The sequence below is a fragment of the Micropterus dolomieu genome, linkage group LG07 (assembly GCF_021292245.1).
Source record: "Micropterus dolomieu isolate WLL.071019.BEF.003 ecotype Adirondacks linkage group LG07, ASM2129224v1, whole genome shotgun sequence".
Classification (NCBI taxonomy): Eukaryota; Metazoa; Chordata; class Actinopteri; order Centrarchiformes; family Centrarchidae; genus Micropterus; species Micropterus dolomieu.
Genome location: NC_060156.1, coordinates 11,994,936 through 12,018,461, shown reverse-complemented (window position 1 = coordinate 12,018,461; position 23,526 = coordinate 11,994,936). Strand labels below are relative to the sequence as shown.

Here is a 23,526-nt window from a genome sequence, read left to right as displayed (position 1 = left end):
CTCTGTCAGAAAATTACAAAAGACAGAGTTTGTGATGTCCCCAGTGTGCAAATCCCTTTATTCTGTCAGATTACAGCATTTGATATGACGTAGTGCGGCATTCTGGCCTTACATGCCTGCCAGAGAGAAGGGACCTGTCAGCAGCAGAGGAGAGCAGTGCAGATCATCACTCTGACTGATCCACAGGCCCAAAGACTGTCATCTCCTCCGACTGTACAAGTCAACACAAATAAAAGTGAGGAAGCAAAAGCCATAATGGCTGGGAGAGACCCAGGCTCATTGTGGCCATTACTTTTATTCAAACCTTACAGATGACATGATGTGAAAAATGAGCCTGTGTCTAGTCGGGTGCCCATTAGTGAGTGAGCACATTATCTCCCCTTTTTCACATTGAATCTCCTCCCTGCATGCAGTGGCAGATGCTTCAGAGGAGTCACTCACTTTTATGGGCTTTTGACTGCCGTACTCTTTTAAATACAGGGGCCTGCACCAGGCAGAGATGACGTATGGCTGTCAGCGCTCTTTACCTCACTGACAGATACCTTCAGTGGATCCCTCCTTAAACCTTCTGTCTAAAACTAAGGGGGACAGCTAACCTCTTCCCTCTCAGAGCAGACAAGCATGCATCAAATTGATTATTACAGCAAAGGGGGTGATTTCTAAAAATCTCTATTTCCAGACAATTACAGTGCAATTTACTTAGGTACAGTCTATAGGCAATCATGAAACAGAACTCCCCAAAACCCCGATGAGTGATTTTAGACAGGGAAAACTTAAACTTCATAATTAATGAATTTATTATGAGGACTTTAGGGGGCGATAATTGTCGATTTGATCGGTGAAAAATTATACAGGGCAACCCAAGTCATTCTGCTTCAGACATGCTACAGTATACATAATAAAATGTAATTTTTTGAAAGTTTTTGGCCCTTTTCCTCACACCTCTAATAGTTGTTAAAACACCTCCCCCAGCCGACGAAGGAAAATCAATTACTTTGTCAAATCACTGTGTTCCTGTCACATTGTTGTGGCTGGAATTGACATGATGAACACGTGCTTCTTCTGTGCTTCGTCCATCTATCTAGACTGTGAGAAGTTAACCACGTTAAAAAAAATCTACTTGCGCAGAGACATTTGAACTAATATTTTAAACACCCATACAACACCAAGACTGATTTTCTGGCACGATCTCTAACAAACGAAGCAAAACAACCACTTTTAAAGTTTGTCATCACTTTCTCTGATAGTGTTTGGTGAATAAATACAGTGGGGCATCTGATATTTTCAACTGTGGATGGGATCAACGTTTAAAGTCATCACGCAGACTAATTGGAAATGCATGGGGATTAGGTTAAGTGGGAAATCAACATTGGCATCAAAAAAACTGAGAACAAACTTAGACATGTACATTTCTTCATTCCCAATGGTCAGAAATGCACCAGTGTACACTGTGCCACAGTTGACAAATATTCAACAGAATGGAAGCCCCCCAAGGAAGGTTGAGCCTATTTGAAAATAACATATATTTTATTCTACAATGGGAAATAAATCTGGATGCTGTAATACAGAGCAAAGCGCAGAGGTTATGATAGGTGGTAGGGAGTCCTGGCTTCTCTCAGGCATGAGTATGAACCAGAGCCACTTGGTTCAATCTAATCTCTGACAAGAAACAACAAGCCTTTGGGACGCTCCCACGGTCCACCTCTACGCCAAGCAACATCATAAGCAGCCCAACTCAGGGGAGTTAGATCTACTGTAGCTGTCAGGGGAGAAATATGTTTCCATTTCACAACTTCAGTGGCAGAGAATATCATACAAATGCTCCTCTATTTTCCTCACTATTGCTCACTTGTTTGAATCTCTATCCCCTCTCTTCTGCTCCTTTCAGTTTTCCCTTAGTACGCTCACTCAAGGGGTTCCCTGGTGACTGCGTCCCATTACTATCCTGAGACTGCTGCACAACGGAGCTACACCTCCAATGTCCCCAATGCTACCACTCATATTTCCACATTGCCAAGTCAGGCAGTATGCATGGCAAACAGGATTTGGTAGTCAGCACAGATTTAACTTAACCTTTTCACGTCTGTCTTTTTACTCTTACTCTTAAGATGTAAAAGAGATATGTATGCACCATAAGTGACTGACTGCTGGAAGGTTTGGCTCTGTATTTCAGATCATAATTTAGACAAGTTATTTCAGTGGCCAGGTTCAACACTGTTCCAAGGCTTAACATAAAGACACAAATTCAAATAGAAATCTTTCAGTTCTTTAATTAGGCAGATTGCTGGCTACAAAACATCCTCACACTTTTGATTAAAAAGTCACAAAGTTAACTTTAATTTTGGGCGGTAATTCCACAGTGTTCTTGTAGAGCAAAGCTTCCTAAAATTCTATGTCTGTATCTTTCAACCAAAATTACAAGTTAAGTTTATTAAGTTATGTAATTGTCAGACTTTGACTTTTGAAGATCAAAAGCACTTCGGTTTTTGTTCAGTATAATATACAGTGGTGTGAAAAACTGCCCCTTCCTTATTTCTTATTCTTTTGCATGTTTGTCACACTGAAATGTTTCAGATCATCAAACAAATTGAAATATTAGACAAAGATAACACAAGTAAACACAAAATGCAGTTTTTAAATTAAGGGGGAAAAAACTACATGGCCCTGTGTGAAAAAGTGATTGCCCCCTGTTAAAACATAAATCAACTGTGATGTGATAAACATCTTTGGAAAGCTGAGTTCAATTTCTCTAGCCACACCCAGGCCTGATTACTGCCACTCCTGTTCTCAATCAAGAAATCACTTAAATAGGACCTGCCTGACAAAGTGAAGTAGACCAAAAGATCCTGAAAAGCTAGACATCATCCAAAGAAATTCAGGAACAAATGAGAAACAAGTAATTGACATTTATCAGTCTGGAAAAGGTTATAAAGCCATTTCTAAATCTTTGGGACTCCAGTGAACCACAGTGAGAGCCATTATCCACAAATGGCAAAAACATGGAACAGTGGTGAACCTTCCCAGGAGTGGCCCTACGACCAAAATTACCCTAAGAGTGCAGCGACGACTCATCCAAGAGGCCACAAAAAACCCCACAACAATATCCTAAGAACTGCAGGCTTCACTTGCCTCAGTTAAGTCAGTGTTCATGACTCCACCATAAGACAGAGACTGGGCAAAAATGACCTGCATGGCAGAGTTCCAAAATGAAAACATTGCTGAGCAACATTTTGACGATCCCCAAGACTTTTGGGAAAAACTTTTTGGTTGGTGTGTGTCCCATTACATCTGGCGTAAAAGTAACACAGCATTTCAGAAAAGGAACATCATACTGAACATCATACTGCCACTACCACCACCAGTAAAATATGGTAGTGGTAGTGTGATGGTCTGGAGCTGTTTCAGGACCCTGGAGCTGTTTCAGGACCCTGGAAGACTTGCTGTGGTAAATGGAACCATGAATTCTGCTGTCTACCAAGAAATCCTGAAGGAGCATGTCCGGCCATCTGTTTGTGACCTCAAGCTGGAGCGCACTTGGGTTCTGCCGCAGGACAATGATCCAAAACACACCAGCAAGTCCACCTCTGAGTGGCTTAATAAAAACAAAATGAAGACTTTGGAATGGCCTAGTCAAAGTCCTAACCTGAATCCGATCAAGATGTTGTGGCATGACCTTAAAAAAGCAGTTAAGGCTCAAAAACCCTCCAATGTGGCAGAATTACAGCAATTCTGCAAAGCTGAGTGGGCCAAAATTCCTCCACAGTGCTGTAAAACACTCATTGCCAGTTATTGCAAAAGCTTGATTGCTGCTAAGGGTGGCCCAACCAGTTATTAGGTTTAGCGGGCAATCATTTTATCACACACGGACATTTCAGTGGGACAAAAATAATATATCAGCAAGGGGGTAACACTGTAACACTTTTTCACACCACCGTATGATTATATGCATGTCTACAATAACAACATCAACTTTGCCTTACAAAAATGCCAAATATGTGTTTGAGGTAATTCAGAAACAGTGTCTCCATACTAAATAATTATATGTAAATCATACGTTGCCTATAAGATTCTATGCCAAGGATCACTGAAGCTCAAGTTGCACATGATACGAAATGGCATCATCATCAACAATCCAGCAGCAGACAGGCTACAGTTTATATGACTAGATTCACCTGTGTGTATTAAAAAGACCAGTCAATCAATTTCAGAGTCATCGTTATATTTTTTCTGATTTTAATTTTGGTGGTGGGATGACGTTTTATTCATACAAGGCCTAAGAGATATTTTCATCATCAAGGCAATATTTGGTTACACATCGCAGATTGTGCTGTGAAACAGTTGTACGTAGCAATCGCTACAGACTGTCTGCACTGCCACACTGTAATAAATTGACTGTGGAATTTACAGGAAATACCTGGCAAAAAAGTTGCCAATAATGTCCTGTAAAAATGCTGCTAAATACTGTAAAATAAATTACAGTATATTACAGGATATATTTTACAGGTTTTTGTTGTATATAAATTACAGCAATTTATTGTTGTTTTTACAATAAAACAGCAATTAATTGTAATCTAATTTACAACATTATCTTGTATTCTGTTCAAATTAGTTGTTAAAACGTCACAATATAATATGTTGCCATAGAATTCCTTTTACAGTTAGTTTTTGACCTAATAATCATTGTATTAGATTATTTTCACCTTTTAAATAAAACTAACATCAGAACCGAAACACAACATTTACTAAAATTCAAAACAGTTTTTCAGCTATGTCAGGTGCTTGTACACACAGCCATGCAAGCTTTTGCATGCAAGTAGCAATCTTTTTATAAACAGTCTATGGTAACAACGTACATGAAAAAAGAAAGTGCAGCTGAAACAGTCCCTTCATTCCTGGTTTCAAAACCACCACAAGAATGACAACTACCAACAAAAAACACTATATTCTAAGCAGACATGTTTAAAAAACATAAATCATAAAGTAACATTTGTATTTCAAACAATAAAGTTATTAGCAATTTTTAACAAAACTCCCTTCACCACCATGCATCATTGGAATTCTGAGGGATGAACATAGGCTACTATATATCACCCCGCACTCACTCATTGACTAGAATGGCTGCGATCAGCTCCGGCAGCCGCGACACAGATGGACTTAGTGGACTTTCCAAGTGAGTCCGGGTCATGTAAACTTTGTATAAATGACTTGGTAGCAGGTGGGCCCCGTGATGAAGCTCCACCCCCACTGTGCTGAGAGTTTCCTCTTTCAATCCGCCTTTTCCAAAGTAATCCCATATAACAGCATTTAACTGTAATATCTATTATCTACAGTTAAAATGCAGTTTGTCTGTAATTTTACAATATGTTACTGTGGAAAAATGCTATCAACAACTGTAATTATTTTGCATTGCGATTTACAGTTAACCTTTGTAAAATGACAGAACAATAAGTTACTGTAAATTTTTACTGTAGAAACTACAGCAATTTGTTACAGTGCAGTATTTATCCAAATATACCAAGTTACTATGATTCCACAAGAATCTCTGGCATGATTGTGCTAATCACCTGACACACCTGATTTCCCAATTCATTTTCTCCATTCATCTTGAGCAAATGTAGCGACAGCTTGCAATCTGTTTGTTTTGACTTGTCAAAAAGGAACCAAAGGCATGTATCAACATGGAATAAATGCTACTGCAAGATGTCACCAGCTGCACATGATATGATGAATTACAATCATATGTTAATCAGCCAGAGTTGCAGTAATGGGTTGTTTACACGGCGTTCCATCACAAACCTTCCTGGACTGTTTTCACATATACAGATATGGACTCTTGAACACTAATGTTTGCAATACCAATGCACAAATTTAAGTTGTTAGTTTTTATCATTTCTTATTTTGTTTAGTTTTCAGCATCACAGGATCAACTAAATATGCATTTATGAAATAAAATGTGTCTCAATGAAAAATTAACTGGGTTTGTTCATGCGTTTATAATTACTTTGTTTAAATCTGCCCGCCTGTTTTTGTTGTTGTTGTTATACATCTTTGTAAGACAACTGCTACCAAGACTGAATGACAATATTGGAAACCCAAAACTGTTTTCATCCTTCATCACTCACTGTATTTCTCACAGACATGCATGCAAAATTGTATAATGTATGTGTAGGTGTGTGTGTCTGTTGTGGAAGGTTGGCCACAGAGCAAACAGCAGTAGGTCCAGCAACAAGGTCAATACTAGTGTAAGTACCTTTTTATTTCCCCAGCCACCCACAGTGTTAGATCCCGCAGTTTGTCTGGTAAACTTACTAAAGCTTGAATAGCCTCTCTGCTTCACTATTGTTTTCCTTATCCATAGGTGGGTGAATGATGAGGATCTAGCAGGTATTTACAGTAATTAATTGACGTTGATCTTGGAAAACAAACATGATGTGTAGCCTCTAATCCTGATCAGGGGTTTTCAAAGTCTGAAGCTATAGGCCGCCCCCTCAGACAAAGTTTGGAAAAACGCACCCCTCACCTCCTCCGTAGTTTACTTGCTTAGTTTCTCTTAATTCCTGGATGCTTATGGGATCATGATTATCTTATTAGATCCTATAGACACATAAGCCAAGGTAGCCTAATATTGCTGTTGCTGACATAACTTCAGACTACACCAAATGAAAAATAAATGTATTAGTTTGTGAGTCTGGGAATGTGGCAAAAACAGTATAATTTCCCTCTGAACTCTCTGTTTAACAAAATCACATACATTAAGGATATTCTGTGTGATCTGTATGATAACTAAGGTAATAACTAATGTAATATTTTTTCCCTTCCATGCTCTGAGCCTCCCCCGAAACAGGTTGGAGCCCTCCTGGGGAGGCCCACCTACCACTTTGAAAACCTCTGATCAAGATGAAAGGGACTAAGATAAGACATCTATATTTAGGTTAAAAGAGTATTAAAAGCTGTGACAGTTCTCTATTCCAGTCCTGGACTTTTTCAAGTAATTTACAGAATTATGTGTTTTTCCATCAAGCTATACATTTATTTTGGAGAAGGGTTTCTATCTTGCAGTTGATTCATTAGATACTATTTATAATATCGGACTGTGCTTTTCTTTTATATAGCATTTAATTTGACATATCTACAAATTAATATTACTGTAACCAGGTAAAACTAACCCTAAATTATTTAAATTGAAATCTGGAGTGAATAATAATTGGCAGCAACATTATGAATCTACATCCACAAATTCTTAGACTAATTACACCTAGGTAGATAAACTATGTATCATAATTGTATGCAAAATCACATGTAAATCAATAAAACTTGTGTGCAATGAACTGTGTTCCACTAATATGCATTACATCAGACAAAAATAGAAAAAACTATTTTAGTAAATTTAGTAAAAGGTAACTGGATGTGATCGTGTCATTGTGAGATAATTCCAGTGAAAGACTGTATTATAATATAGAAATGTTGTCCAAAAAACTTAAACAAAAAAGCATGATCCATCCAGTAAGAAGTTAACTGGGCAGATACAGAGTTCTCCACAAAAGAAATAACCTGTTAACTGCATATTGTCTGACTGTTTTAATAAAACCTTCCTCAGTCATCTTAAGCATGAAGTATAATGGTAAAGGCACATGAAGTTTTCAAATCCAAGCCAAGGTTATATTTTTAGCAAATTACAAACGACAAACCAAAGTAATTATTACAGTATATGAAATGTGTGGATGGAGGCTACTGTGTGTAAATAAATGAGAATCAAGAGTAAATAGGAACATCACAAGCACAGACACACTTATAAACTATCCTACAACTAAATTGCTTCCACACTCCAAGGGCTCAATATGCGATTTAAAAGAGCCTGGCGGTGGCAATATTCCTCTGATATGGTGTTTAGTTTTAATAGGAACCCTCAGCTCAAATATGAGCTGACAAACACAGCAAGACAAACACAGTCTCTCTCCGGCAATGAAATATACACTATCAAATAGACCTGTACCTTTTTGAATCCACTGTGTGGGTGAAACTAAAGCGCAGAACAAACAGCATTCTGATATGGCTTTGAGGGTGATAACAGCGTCTGACAGGGTGGAGAGAGCAGGCTTTGGGCTTGGTGCGAAAACACAACCTGTGATTGACATGATTCCCTGGCCTTAGAGAAGTTTACCTTTTAATAAGAGCTCAGAGAGGCCCTCTCAACAACCTGGTCCAGGCTCTTACAGACAGCAGGCGACGGCTTGGGAGGTGTATGTATGTGCATGTATTTATGTGCATGTAGGGGGTTATTTGTGTGTGTGCATGCACGAGCCTATGTGTGTGCATGCACGAGCCTATGTGTGTGTGTGTGTGTGTGTGTGTTATCGATGCACATGTGTGGATGTGCACGTGTGTCTGCGCCCACTTGTAACAGATTTCAATCAAGGATTTCAGCCATGCCCAAATATCCCTTCTCTTTTGGGCCAAGTTGTTTGAAGAAAATGAGTGGACTCAGGATCAAGAGCCTTTCTGGAGGAATTTAAGTCTGTTTGAGGATTATGACTTCTTCATCCTGTACAAAGCCTGCAGAGAGAGCTATATCCTAGCCCTTGGAGGCCGGGCTTACCAATGCATTCCAGACAGCGATATAGGAGTGATAAAACCCAGGAAAGACATTATAGTTTTGGGCACAGAACTTCGAAATAAATAGAGTTGAAAACTTTCCAGTTTTACTCTAGAAGAGCGATTGTTTTATGGTAAGAATATGCACATAGATATGTAAAATAATCAAAGAAATACTGGGGATTTTGCCGTAATAAGAGGATACATAAGAAGGTGAAAAGTGAAGAAAGTCTTTCCACCTAACCTGGCATGATGCCTGTGAAAATCTTGATCTTAAACATGATTGCAAGCCTGCTTACTGCCTCTGTGAAATTCTGTTTCTCTGAATTCAACAAACAGCTGAAAATGCCACACCTCCTTTCATCTGACTTATGAATTACAATTAGCAAACTAACCCATCCCCTGCCAGCTCTGATCAACATCTTTAGGTTTCAACCAGACTTGAAGCATCGACAAACATGCCTGATCTGTTTCTGAGAGATGTCACCGCTGACCAAGCCTTCACTGAAAAGCCGAAATGACTGTGATTGTCACTCTACAGAAGCTTCATTAGTTATATAGCTGATAGCTGAAACTATGTCAGCAACCCAGCCAGCTAGGTGTGGATCATCTCTGACGGGAGCTCGGATCAAATCTGTCATTATTTACCCTGTTTACAGCGTAACCTGAAAGCAAAACAAGAAATCAATAGAAAATGGGGACAAATTACTGTAAGTGTCAATATTTAAGACAGCTGAGATAAAGGGCTCTCAGCCTGTAATAGATTCTTTCCATTTACCTTAAGCTTATCGAGCAAATGGTTCGTCAATTGCTGATAAGACCATTAGTTAGTTGTTGATAAAATAATTTACAATCATTATGACTCTAAATATAACAAATGGGGCTTGTTTAACTGATAAGATCAACATACAGCAATTACATTGCCTATTCTTTTATAGTATATTCTTCTTTTGCCCTTCCCTTTGATATACACCTTCTTGCTATTCCTGTAGCCTACCATCAGAAAGATTTAAGCATTTATGATATACAGCTAAATCCATAATGTTATGTAAGTGGGCCTATAAGATTATTATGCAAGAAACAACCAGCCCCCAAGTTACTTAAAACCCTTGGCATAGTAGGCTACAAGCATTTAACCTTTTCATAACTATGAAATCTGCTATCAAGACTCAATGATATCACCAGCAACTTTATTGTTAAGCCCATGAAAGTAAATGTTCTAGACTAAAGGGTTGTTATGGAAAATGTTATAGTACACAACACTTATTTAATTTAAGACATTTAAAAAGATGCAGCCACGCCAATCTCAGATTTTTCCCAACAGTGTGAGTCTCAAGTGAGTCTCAGTGTCTGCTTTGTTGAGAAGGTTATGGGACTTTGTTTAACCCCAGAGCAGTGTGACTCTCGGAAATGTGGCTCTTGTATACTTCACACTTATATCTTTTGTTCTTGATCAAGTGCACCCAACCCCATACAAAATGCTGCCAAACAGACAGACAGAGCGAGGCAATCATCCCAGGCAAAGGAAGCCATGAACGAGCAGGAGAGAGGAAGTAGCGTCTCCTACAGACAGTCGCAGCAGGGGATGGACTAACTATAGCCACATCAATGACTAACTCTCACAGCAAGGACACCTCCCTTCACTTTGAAAAGAAAATAAATTAAACAACAAAGGGGGACACTGACATTCACTGCCTTTCAGTTTATTGCACCAAATAACTGCATCGTCGTACGTCTAGCACAGGATCATTGTTATGTTCAGCGGCCAGTAAGACAACGGTGAAATGAAAAAGCATTTTAAGGCCAAAGTTTCCTTCCCAGCAGGAATGATGATTGCTGTATGAATTCATAGATGAAGAAGAAAAAGTTCCCTCATCTACTAGCCTAATATGGTCATTCCAACACAAGAGGAGACCCATCTTTGTACTTCTTCATGCATTACATACACAATCAATAATGGAAAAATATACACTGCGAAAGGCTTTAGTCGCACTGCCTACAAGCGGCATTGATAAATGATTTTGTGCCAGTTATGACAGCAAGGTGCATGCAGTGAAGAGAGTAGAAGGCCTTTTTAATAGTGCAAGGAGAGAATTAAATCAAACCCAGGAGGGCCTCCACTGGAAAGGAGAGATGCTGCATCTCTCTGCTCTAAATCATAGTTCTACTTAAGCCCAGCCCTCTCTTTCCCCATTTTTCTACATTATCAGAGGAAACCTGTCACTGCTGTCTATGGGAAAGTTTACAAATCATGATTTATCAGAGAGAGGATCTCTAAACACCTGTGTGAGGAAAATAAGCATCCCCTGCATTATTATTTATAGGCCAAAAAGTTTTAGTCTTCTTTTAAGTTAAGAAAGTATCTAAAACATTGTACATATATTTTTTTTACAATGTATTTAGATTTGTATCCAGTACACACATGTTTGATGAATACCTTAAAATCTAAAAATGATATACAATATAATTGCCATTTTCACTATGGCCTCTGTGTACCTATGTAATTCATCTGCAAACAATGTGCTACCTTCAAGTCCTCAGTGCAAAACCCTGTAGAAAACAGCTCCTTATAAAAAAAAAAGGGAAAGGTTTCCAAAGGTCAAGAATTAATCAAACTCATTACCTGTATAAGAGAAGGATCCCGGTTGCCGCTACCTCGTTTAGCAGATTTTTAAGCTCTATTTTCTATTCAAAGGGGTGGAGATTCCCAAAGGAGCAGATGTCCATGACTTCTCATTTACAACTGGATAAGTGAATCATAATGATCCTCCTAGGCCTGCTTCTGGAGACACAAACATCACAGTTCTTAGAAACAGAAAGAAAAACTGATTAATACTGAGTACTACTCAGCTAAATACTCCATTTCTTATTCTGAAACCTGAGACTTTATGCCTCGAGGACCCTCAATCTCAACCAAGTTTCAAGGCACTTTTGCAATACAAACAGGCAAAGCCACACCAGCTGGGGAGAGAAAATCCTTCTTACTGGCCACCTAGGCCAGTTGCTACCACTTTTTCCCATTAATACTGCAGAAGAAAGCAACAGAGCAAAAGCTGTATAAGGGGAGGAAGTAACCCAGGGTGATGGCTCAGTTCACTGTCTGGTCTCTGTTCCTAGTGCAGCACGTTTTCCAGGCAGGACCTTCTTATCGAGGTAACACACGATGACAGACAGAGGTAGGTGGTTGGACACATAAGTCTGAATAAGCACAGAGCTTTTTATGTTTTGGAAATATATTAAGAAATCATAATTAAAAAATTCTGAGCTGTCATTTGGAAGCAGTGTGTACATGTTGCTGAGTCGAGACTGATGTCTTCCAATAATAAAACCAAGTATATAATTAATATTACATCTGCATGTTAACTGTGAAAAAATATAATTTAACAAAACAGTAATTAAACAGATAAAATACACACACAGAAAACTGTTCTATACATGTCCATTAAACATTTACAAGATTTAAACATAATTTGCAGGCAAATGTTCAATATTAATGCATTTTTGTTAATTCTTTCCCCTTAACATTTCAGTTTCATATTCATGTCTATATAGTAGGCTACTGCTCTGAAATAGAAAGTTAAAATTAATTTATTCTAAAATCAGGATCAGTGTAAATTGTTTTCTCACAAAGAAAAAGATACCAGACAGCATTTAGGGTAATTTCTCATGCATAAACAGCTATGAGCCTAATTTGAGCTGATTTGGGTTGTTAGGTTTATGGCCTAAACGTGCGGAAGGTTTGACGGTAAAATGTTGACTGGCCACAGAAATGTAAAGACACCACTCATTTGGTAAAAATCCCCATATGGGTACACTGTGAACTGGTCTTAAAATCTCATTAAACCTAAACAAACTATTAACCTCCATCCCCTTTTAAAATTCGAATGTTTTTATTTAACAATTAAAATCAATCTCTGATGTAAGATAATTCAAATTTGTTTTAACAGTTACAGTAAACTGAAATTTAACATGTTAGGCCTGGACATTAAAACAATTTTTTTTACTAAATGCAGCAGTATCAAAACATTTGTTTAACTTCAGTCTCATTTTCCACACAAGAAAAAAGAAATTACAAAAAACAACAACAACAAGGAAATGGTAAATGCTCTAAGGGAAGTCCAGGCTGTAAATGTGCACAATATTCCACATTATATATATGTCATTTCGGAGTGCACTCCAAGTGACGCAGTGTCAAATCTGTGTGACAGATTTAGGTGAACACTGGTGAAGGGAGCCCTGCGTGGGGAGAGCGGCTTAGGGCTGACTCAAGCAGCCAGAGCAAGATCTCCAGCAGGCAGAAAGAAGCCCTGCTCACCGCGGAGCCGCTGCCTGTCCAGCCCACCAACGCTGACAGCCAGGCGATACCAACACCATTGCCATCTTCTGACTACAGTCACACATGACTCTTTGTGTCAGCTTCGTTTTCGTAAACTTCAAACTAAGTTAGGAGGCGTTGCATTTGCTAGGAGATGAAAAACACAAAAAAGGTGCAATTTTAGAAAGCTACAAGGGTCAAGTGTACACCGCAAATTTAAAAAGAAATAACATATGAAAATATCTAATAATCTGCAGACTGATTTGTTTAATAAACGTAATGGTATACAGAGCCTGAAGTGAACTGAGAGACTGCATGAGACACATACAGTATGTGGAGGTTCCATATCTGGAGCTAATGTTTTTCTTTATCTTTAATATAATACCTCCCCCTTTTGGTGGCTGCTGTACAAAGAAAGCAGGGGACAGCAATTCCTGGTGACATGTAACAATCACCTTCACCTAGATCAGAACTTCAAATTAGGAGGATTTTGATCATAGTAATCACTGTAATGTCAATCGAAAACTGTTTATCTGCATTTTTGTAACTCACAGAGTGATATTATGTGTATGCAGTGAAAACTGAATTTAAATATTCTATTGTTACATTTTAATTTAGCAACGGATGAATGTCAGAGTTTTCTTTAGTTTGATCATATCTGGTTAAACTAAAGGTAAAGCTATGATGTCACTCAGAGCTGCATGCTGGTAAATTCATTCTCAAAACTGGGAGCTCCCTGACATCTAGTGGACAAAATCTAGACTGCTTCCAGATTAGCACAGGCCAGGCCATATACATTTTTCATTTACATGTGTGGCTCAAATAGTCCTACTACAGATTACTGACATGGTCGGATACCATTTATGGTTAAGTGCTGAAATGTGTTTTTTTGTGTGTGTCTGTGTATTTTTACATGGGATTCAAATATTGGCCAACATTCTCCATAAAGTACCATTCATATACTTAAGGTAGATTAAGGATTTATGACACAATTAATGAACCAGCAGTCTTCAAAGACTGAAAGCTGTTTCCTTTAAATAACTATAAGTGTGCCTTATGGGCATACATTAATACATTATATCGTCATAACTCTATAATGTAATATTTGGAGAAAACATGACATAAATAACAATACTGCTCTTTTGAAGGGCTGGGGAAACTCACATCCAGTATTGCTAACTTGTGCTTGCAGAGGTTCAATACCAACATGGGTACTTGTTTATTTAGGTTCTGTGGTGCCAGGAATTGTCAAAGTTACCATAGCACATAATAGCAATAATAATAATTTTATAATTATAATTATAATTTTTTGTGCATGTGTGAGTAGTGCCCTCCTCCCCACAATGTCCAATAAACTTCACTAAACTAACCTAAACAAATTTGAACTTTGGCCACACAAACTAGTCTCTGAAACATGAATCAACCTCTGACAGACTGGACAATAACATTTGACACTATAGGCTTTTACACAGGCAGTATCTACTGTAGATACTGTATATCTATCTGAACTGTTACATAATGTTGCTATTGTTCTGTTCACATCTTTAGCTGTCATAAACACCTTAACAAGACACAAACTAATTAAAGACAGTGCCAGAAAGTCCACACTATTCTCCAGTCTTTATAGTAATATTCCCAGCATCAAACCCAAGTCCAGTAGACCTACTACTGAAAGTATGCCAGAATCAATACAAGAGACTCCATATTGTGGGCCTAGTTCAAGATTGGAAAATGGGAAAGTTAATTGAGGCCAAGAAGTTGCTAAATAGGGGTAGGTTTATACAGTATGGGCCAATAATTGTTAATTACTGAGACATCCAGGTTATAGGCTTAATAAATACAGTTTTCACAGCCTTTGGAAAACTACCTGAGAAATTGAGCCGAGCTGTTGGCTCCCTAGCAATTAAAAACACATTTTTAAAAAGCTCAAAGTCACAGTATCAAGGCAGCAAGGGAAGGTCTTGGATAGAATACAAACCAGTGGCAAGAGTCTTGGAGGCAGTGAAATTAGAGCGTCAAATTCACCTAACCAGTTCAGGATCAATATTTAGGTGAAAATACCTTTTTAATTTTAAATAATTTAATAGGGAAATACAGAAGGATTGTTAAATTTTGTTGGTACACAGTAAGATAGCAACATCATACGTGACTTTTTTGCAAAGAAGGTGTATCAATTACATCAACTGGTTAATTATTATTGTTTTTCTTCAACAATAAGATCAGATTTTTTTCTAATCTATTTTACTACAATACTCACATGCCTATGTGTTCATTGAAAACATTATTGATGATTATTCCTCCTGTTTGTAGTAGTCATAAAGAGATCCCTTCCTAGCGGGCCTTCAGTGCAAGGGGTAGTAACACAGCTGCAGCTGCCACATGCTAGAAGACAGAAAATCACATGAATGCCAAAGTGTATTTTAGTTATGTAATTTCATAACAAAATAAATGTAACTGTAATCCATTACAGTTACTGGGAAAAATATGTAATTAAATTAGTCATAAAAATGTTCATGATTACATTGGGGGTTAGATCAAAATATTTTCTGTAAAAAGCTAAGCTATATCTTCAATAATATTCATTTTGTTGCTTTGTATGTTTTTCATGTGCACAATGTCTTCCTTTGCCATTTCCAGCCGCAGCCGATTGGTAAACTTTGATGTTACTCTGATTGCTTTTGATTGGTTCTCATGTCTGAATTTGCAGAGCCATCTGCCAGTTAAATTGCCTCTCAGACTGTCTTTTGAAAATTGTTAACAGTTGAAAACATCGATTAAAAATTAGAAAAGTAATCAAAAAGTAATAAAATGTAATAAGTTACATTACTTTGATAAAGTAATTGAAATGGTTACACTACTATTACATTTTATATAGGGTAATCAGAAGCCTATTACATTTCACACTGCGTGTAGGCTATGACAATTTTAGCCTTATTCTTTCAGCTGTAGCGGCTGTAGGTCAGCGTTCCTAAATTAAAAGCATCAGACTCTGTTGTTCCAACTCACTTTAGAAAACTTCAAAAATCTGATTTATTTATTTAACTCACTCAAAAATATAACTTCATAGAGCAACAAAACAAAATCCATTCATGTCATCCAGTAAAGTTAGGTAGAACTACTTGCAACCACGGATTTTATGTATCATAGCAACCAAAGCAGGAGGAAAAAACGCTGTGCCTCAAAAACACCTGCTAGCGCTCCCTGCTGGGCGTTTTCAGAAGAGCAGCTTGTTTTGTTCATTATCTTTCAGGAAATAAACTGCTACCACTCTTGTACAAACTCCGAGGTTTTTTTTTATTCTTTATTCCTCGTGCTAGCCAGTTAACAACAACTACCTCGGCTGCCTCTCTGTACCTAAAACATCAATCCCTTGTTCCCACAAACCACTACTGACACCGTTTGGTACAATGTGGAATTACACCTAATCATCACAAAAAAAAACTTAAACTTAGGTGTCAGCTGTCTTAAACAACTTCTTGCTTTAACACTTCACAATTAGTTATAAACATCTCTTACATCACAAGTTCAGTCTCTCAGGTTTTCTGATTTCTCTTGTAGATCTTCTCAGCACAGTCTCATCTTGAGTATGTGCATTGGTGCTCCAGTCTGTGGGAGGTGGAGACATGGACTCAGTATGGGCTTTGCTGAGTTTGGGGACAGTCTCTTGTGTTTTCATAAGACTGAGGCAATTACGTCTGAGGATTTGTCCTTCCTCGGTCCTCACAATGAACGATCGTGGAGCTACTTCTTGAAGAACAGTAGCTGTTGTCTCCCAACCACCAGGATTTTTGACCCCGACTGTGTCATTAGTTGACACTAGTGGAAACTGCTTAGTTGTCTTGGCAGTGTGGTGTGCAGTTTTTGATTCATCAGCAGTTCAGCAGGTGACAGTCCACACTCCGAGGGTGATGCTCTGTAGCTCAGTAAAGCAAGGTAGGGATCTGAGCCACTGTCAGCAGCTTTCTTCAGGAGCTGTTTGAGGATGTGGACTCCCTTTTCCGCTTTCTCATTCGACTGTGCATACAGAGGGCTGGAAGTGACATGCTCAAAGTCATGCCATTCTCTGCTGCTGAAACATCATCCATTGTCACTCATCACTGTGTTTGGTATGCCATGTCTGGCAAAAATGGATTTACGACCTCCACCAAAAATGGATTTACGACCTCCTCCCATTCTCTGCTGCTGAAACATCGTCCATTGTCACTCATCACTGTGTTTGGTATGCCATGTCTGGCAAACATGGATTTACAACCCCTCCCCTTTCCGGCTTCCTTTTCCTGCAGGAGGCTGCAGGCAGGGAGGCTGATTGGGCTGGGCAATCACCTGTGCAGCTCTACCTTCAGAGCTTATTTAGCCAGGACTGATCGGTCTTTTGTCTCTCTCCTCCTAGGCTGACGTCCTACTGGGTTTGTCTTGTGTTTCTTCTTTTGTTAATTCTGACAACACACACATACACATCTCACTCATCCATTCACTGCTGACACAACTGATAGTCATACTTTGCCACACCACATATTATTGGTGATCATTTAATTCTTCTTTTACTTTTATAATAAATCATACCATTGGCTTGCAAACCTGTTGTGTCTCACCTCCTTTTTGTCAAGGGCTAAGAGTTGGCTTGTGACAGTTGGCATTGATGACACAGGTTGATGATGTGTTTGATAAAGCCATTTCAGGGAAGTTTGAGTAATAGTCCATGACAACTAGGTAGTCTATCCCTTTAAAATGAAACAAATCCATTCCAACCATGGCGCTGTAGGTCCTGCAGTTACCACCATAGGCTCTTTGGTTTGCTTGTTTCTGTGTTTTTGACATGTGTCACATGCTTATAAGTTTCTCAATGTCCTTGTTTATTCCAGGCCAGAAAACTGCCTCTCTCGCCCATCCTTTGCATTTCTCGATACCAAGATGACCTTCATGGATCCTGTGTAGTATGTCCTGTCTCATCCTTACTGGAATAACAATCCTGCTTTTTGTCTGGACACTTCATCTGACGCGGGAAGTGCAGAAGACACCATGTTCACGTGATATTGAACATCCTCTTCAATAGTACTTGCAGTGTTTTTTGTAGGTGCTCGTGAGAGCAAATCTGCAATTATCAGGTGCTTTCCCGGCGTGTAGATCAGCATATCTGGGCATTTTCATCATCAAACGTTGAATACATGGCAAAATCTTGTTCAGATTCTTTTTGACAATGGCGATGTAGTGGGCGATGGTCTGTTTTCACAGTGAAAGATGGTAGGCCATAAATGTAGCTGTGGAACTGCTCCAGGCCAAACACAAGTCCCAGGCATTCTTTTTCTATTTGAGCGTATCTATGCTCAGTCTCTGTCATGGATCTGGATGCATAGGCTACAGGTTTCCACTGCTCACCTTCATCTTGTAAAAGTACTGCACCAATCCCGTTCTTTGAGGCGTCTGTCAACACTTTGATCCTCTTTGTCAGGTCGTAGAATGCCAACACAGGTGCAGTTGTCAGAGTTTCTTTGAGCTTTTGCCATTCATGCTCATGTCTGCTTGTCCACTTGAACTCAATCTCTTTGTGTAGGAGTTTACGGATGCAGGATGTTTTTGCTGATAGATTGGGAAGTGAAATTGACCAACCCCATCATGCGTAGCACTCCAGCCTTGTCTGTAGGCCTTGGAATGTCTTTTATAGCATCAGCTTTTTCTTGGTCAGTTTGAATGCCGTGTGCAGAAAGCTTATCTCCAAAAAAAACAATTTCTTGAACTCCAAACTGGCATTTGCTCTTGTTTGGCTTTAGTCCATACTTGCGTATCCACTCCAGCACTTCTGTTAGCCTTACATTGTGCTCCTGGAGTGTGGAGCCCCACACGATGATGTCATCAACATACACCCGAACTCTATCTAATCCCTCGATGATAGCTCCATATCTCTGTGAAATATCTCTGTTGCTGAGATGATGCCAAAGGGCAATCTGAGGAAGCAGTATCTGCCAAAAGGTGTATTGAAGGTGCAGTATTTGGTGCTGCTTTCATCCAATTTCAACTGCCAGAAGCCTTGTGATGCATCAAGCTTTGAAAAATATCTGGCACCTGTCATCTCACTCGTGATTTCTTCACGCTTGGGTATCTGGTAATGTTCCCGCTTAATATTCTCGTTCAGATCTTATGGGTCCATACATATCCTCAGGTCGTCATTCTTTTTCTTTGCACATACCATGGAGTTTACCCAGTCGGCGGGTTCTTCAACCTTCTTTATCACACCCAGCGTCAGCATCCTGTCCAGTTACTTTTTTAAACAGTCTCTCAGCAGTGTTGGAACTCTTCGTGCTGCACATACTACTGGTTGTGCATTTTCTTAACTGGATTTTGTATGTGAAGGGCAGTGCACCAAAACCTCTGAAAAAATCTGCAAAGTTCTGTGTTATGGAGTCAACAGTGTCACTTGGTGTACTTGCAGCTGTGTTGATGCAATACACTCTTTTCACCAGCCCCAAATCCTCATAGGCTTTATCACCCAGAAGTGAATCAAGTTCCTCAGCAACAACAGAGAAGAACAGGTGGTGTACTTTACCTTTTACAGCCACTTTCAGCCTGCATGTGCCTAAACACTCTATTTTCTGTCCATTATAGTCTTTCAACTGAGTCTTTTTTGTGTGTATTTGAGGCTTATCTTTAATCACTTTAACGTCAGAAGTGCTGATCAGATTTGCTTTTGCACCGGTGTCCAGCTTCATTGTGATTATAGTCTCATTTTTCTGGTTCATTTTCACAGTTAACCAGTAACCATGCCAACAAAAAATGTTTCACACAGATCAGTATCCTCCACCATGCTTACAGATTTTACTGTCTTCCACTCTTTTCTTTTTGTGAAGCACTGCTTAGCAAAGTGGTTCTTGCCCTGGTAATTAGAGCATAGCTTACCATAGGCAGGGCACTGTTTGGGTTTGTGTCGTGAGTCGCAGCGTTTGCAATTGCATGTACGATCGTATGTCTGTTGCGCAAGGCGTCTCCATCCCTCACTTGAGACAACACTTACAGCGGTGCCATCACCCACACTCGCTGCGCTCGCCGCTATCTCGCTGAATGTCCTCACATGCATTTGCGAGAGCTCACTTGCCTGGCAGATCTTGATGGCCCCTTCCAGCATCAGCTCCGTTTCCCACAGTAGCCTTTCTCTGACTTTTTTATCCTCCACACCAAACACAACCTGGTCTTGGAGCATCAAATCCTTCAGTGTAGCAAAGTTGCATGACTGTGCTTTGAGCTTCAAATCGGTCAGAAAGCTATCAAAGGGTTCACACTGCTGCTGCACCCGGGAACGAAAAACATATCTCTCGTATGTCTCGTTCTTTTTTGGAGAGCAGTGGGCATCAAACTTTTACACACTTTATCAAGTTTGTCTTTGTCATCTTCACTGTCATGTACGAAGGTATTGAACACTTCAATGGCTTGAGGGCCTGCTATTGTTAGCAGTAAAGCTACCTTCCTTGCATCAGACTTCGTCTCTAGACCCAAGGCCGCAATGTACAGCTGAAATTGCTGCTTGATGGTGCGCCAATTGCTGTCGACATTCCCCGTTAATTTCAAACTCTCCTGGTACCATGTTTTGTTCATTATCTTTCATGAAATAAACTGCAACCACTCTTGTACAAACTCTGTGGGGTTTTTTATTCCTCGTGCTAGCCAGTTAACAGCTGCCTCTCTGTACCTAAAACATCAATCCCTTATTCCCACAAACCACTACTGACACCGTTTGGTACAATGTGGAATTACACCTAATCATCACACAACTGGCGTTCTGGCAAATAACACTTTAGTGGCTAGGGCCCTTACGTTCACATGGCAGCTGCATGGGCTCCGTCAACACAGGAAACAGTGTTGATTAGTTCATGACTCTCAACTTTGGGTCTCTGGGTTTGAGTCGTTCCACTACAGGCTGTGGTAAGTGTAACAGTGGTTTTTCGGCGCTCGAACACTTTGGCTTTGGAGTCAAGTTCAGAGGATTGGTTGGTGGATTATATCGAGATATTAGTAGCTGTGTCCTATTACCTAGTGGTACCACCCCAAGCTTCAAGATTTATGTGGGTATTCCTCAAGGTTGCCCCATCACCATATCTGTTCATCTTAGCCACAGAAATGTTAGCAATCTATATTAAAAACTGTAATGATATTAAAAAAAACTTAATGTACTTGGCACAGACATTATAATCAGCCAACTAGCATATGACAAAACAATATTCTTAAAAGATAGATACCAAATTTCAACAACTATTGCCAAAATTTAAAAATTCTCCAAAGCCTCAGGCCTAACATTAAACTTAAAAAAGTGTGAATTGCTGGCTGTACACGACACTTCACTGAAAGACATCTGTAATATCCCTATTAAATCAGAAATTAAATATGTGGAGATTTACCTATCTAAGGATCAAAGACAAAGCCAACTTCTGAATGTAAAAAGTAAAATTAAAGAATGCAAGTCAAGACTAAATATATGGCTACAGAGGGACTTACTAATTAATCAATACTAGCTCAAATTTACCTAAGATGGAATGTTTATCGAGATGTATTTACCCAGCCTATTCCAATGCCATTCCAAACAAATTGATTAAATCTATCAACCAAATCAACCTAAATTTCAATTGGAGAAACAGACCACATTATATGAAGAAAAGCAGTATGGTTAAAGACACAAAGGATGGAGGACACAAAGTTAATGATTTTGACTGCCTTAATGGAACCCTAAAAATAAATTGGATAAAATCTTGAACCAAACACTGCAACTCCTTTTGGTATTGTATTCCAAATTCCTTATTCAAGAAAATTGGAGGATTAGAATTTCTTCTTAGAGCGGACTTTAGTGTTGACAGATTATCATTGTCAGAGTTTCACTGACAAATACTCTTGTATTGGAAAATGTTATATGTACATAACTTCTCACCCAACACCTCTGTACTCTGGAACAACAGATATGTTTTGCAACGCAACAGATCTCTGTTCTTTGAAGATTGTTATGGGAGAAATATATGGTCCATAGCTGACTTAATGGATACCAACGGACATTTTTTAAATTATGAACAATTTTGCGTCAAACATAATTTTAAACCCTTAAAATCAGACTTTACTAAATTACATAGAGCACTACACCAAGAATTTGTCTTTCTAACAAAAAACGTTTTGGCCTATCATCCAATACAACCACAATTGACCCCACTATCAATTCAAGGAATCTTTGTTCTGGATAGAAAATGCACTAACCACTTTATTAGAATTTTCTTTACTGAATACCTTTACCCTGAATGACAAAATAAAAACAACATCCTACAAAAATTTGGTAAAGATTCAATTACTAAATTAAGAACAATTTATCTAACACTCTCTATAGCCCCCAAAGTGAAAGAAACACACTTCAAAGTAATGAACAACATTTACCCCTCTAAAGAATTACTGAGACTTCACTTTGGCATAGATGATAACACATGTACATTTTGTGAAAATGATATCGAAACAATGACCATGTGTTTTTCTCATGTAATGTGATACAGACATTTTGGTGTGATATACATGCAACAGATGTCCTCATTCCCAACCTCTATCTCCAGAGACAACATAACATTTGGATTGATATTGCAAAGCAAGGGTGATGAGCTCTGTAGTAATACAATTATATGTTTTAATTATATAATATTTCATTCACAAATGCAGAATTGTGAAGTCATCTCCCAAATTTGTTGTTTTTTTTAAATTAATTTAAACTATATATAAAATCCTTAAAAACGCTGAAAGGTCCTAAAGCACAAAAAATATATGATACCCTAAAACACTTCCCAATTGAGGTAAATAGCTGAACAAAGACTGAATTCTCCCCTTGTGTTTTAATCTCTTACCGGTCAATTTATTTATTTGAATGTTTCCTTTTCCTTATATATATATATATATATATATATAAATCATCCTTATTTTATTACTAAGACTACATACCTATTTCCTGTTTGTATGAAGAGCAGCTCCCTATGGCCTAGTTTCTCCTTATCCTTTTCTGTAGATACGGATTCTGTGCAGCCATGTTTGTCTGTAAATCTTGATATTTTCAATAAAGAAAAGAGAAAACAAAACAAAAAGAATAAGCTTGCTTAGCTAGGTGCAACTGTAATTCACATTAATTGTCATTTTAACAGGGCTGATAACTTTGTCTAGGGAACAACAGTCTTAAAACTAAATGTACTCACCAGAGAAAGTGAACAGCCAACTCCTAATAAGCTTTTTCAATGGTGCTGGTTAAATTTACACAGTGCTGAGGGTACGAGTCGGCTCTAGCCTGATTGACAGGTCGCCATGGTAACGAACTGTCAATAGATAATCCCCCTGAAACATACTCTGCTCTATGGTCTATTTTAAAATAAATGGGACCATAATTTACCAAATGAACATCATTTTGTATTGAAGAAGACCTGAAACTAGCGACTGAGACCATAAACTCATCAGGAAAGTGTTTACTGGAGTAGCGTTATTTTCCCATTATTTCTAATGGAGCCGGACTTCTTTTTGCAACCAGAAGAGTCGACCCCTGCTGGATTTTCAATAGAATGCAGGTTTCAGGGACTTCCGCATCGGCTTCATATTGTAGACTGGAAGCTTCCCGCTTGGTCATG

The 23,526-nt window shown here is 38.7% G+C and overlaps 1 long non-coding RNA gene across 7 annotated transcripts in view; it reads right to left on the bottom strand.

Moving 5' to 3' along the window:
* Positions 1-23,162, bottom strand: part of LOC123973911 — a 139,496-nt gene extending 116,334 nt beyond the window's left edge. For 3 of the 7 annotated variants that reach the window (XR_006825729.1, XR_006825731.1, XR_006825730.1), the window contains exons 1-4: positions 23,104-23,162; positions 22,856-22,954; positions 15,165-15,289; positions 11,216-11,374 (exon numbers count right to left, since the gene is read on the bottom strand). This is a non-coding gene — a long non-coding RNA (uncharacterized LOC123973911). The other 4 variants (XR_006825728.1, XR_006825734.1, XR_006825733.1 and 1 more) reach the window with 4 other exon arrangements.
* Between the last annotated feature and the right edge of the window lie 364 nt (positions 23,163-23,526).